Below are 672 nucleotides of genomic sequence, written 5' to 3' on the forward strand. Positions count from 1 at the left end.
GCTCTCCTCTCCACCAGAAATCCTTCGAAAGACCCCCTTCTCCTTCTCTTATCCTTAAAACAAATTCAAATCGAATTCATGAATACCCCATTCCTTTAGAAACAGTTCATATAAAAATTCCCAAAATTTATAATTACAAACTCCGTACCTCATCTTCCTCGCCCTTCTAATATTTCATTTAACTCCGATACATTTCTCGTCTTTTAAACCACTTGTACTATTTGTAATAAAATCTACAATAAAAATAACTCAGACAGTTCTGTTATTAAAATCCTGTCCTCTCTTATTGTTCCGCATTCATTACAAAACATCACTCCCTACTTAACACTCAAATATTTAGACTCTCAACCAAATAGTTGATCAACATGATGAATTAAATCTTTTTAGAATAAAAATAAGAAATTGACCAATACCTTCAATCAAGCCATTCCAAATTTAGTCATCTATTTGCAATAAGTCGCCTCCTTCCAGATAATATAATCGACCATTCCACATTTATCATTCCCTCCTTAATTAAACATCTTTAAAGATTCGTATGAGAATTCCTCCTTAATATCTAAAGATTATCATTAAGAAACTTATAAATGTTCCCGGAAAAACTTTTTATTTCTCAAGAATGTATTAAATAACATGTCAAATATAATCCTAGCCGACATTCGACTCATCCTTACT

General features: G+C 31.5%; 1 long non-coding RNA gene across 1 annotated transcript; it reads right to left on the bottom strand.

Moving 5' to 3' along the window:
• LOC113464994 (uncharacterized) lies at positions 1-656 on the bottom strand. The gene is made up of 3 exons (XR_003389841.1): positions 414-656; positions 149-233; positions 1-53 (listed from the first exon to the last, which is right to left on the bottom strand). It is a non-coding gene; the product is annotated as an uncharacterized LOC113464994 (long non-coding RNA).
• Between the last annotated feature and the right edge of the window lie 16 nt (positions 657-672).

Source organism: Ceratina calcarata, unplaced genomic scaffold (assembly GCF_001652005.2).
Source record: "Ceratina calcarata isolate Rehan_Ccalc_2016 unplaced genomic scaffold, ASM165200v1 scaffold7338, whole genome shotgun sequence".
Lineage (NCBI taxonomy): Eukaryota > Metazoa > Arthropoda > Insecta > Hymenoptera > Apidae > Ceratina > Ceratina calcarata.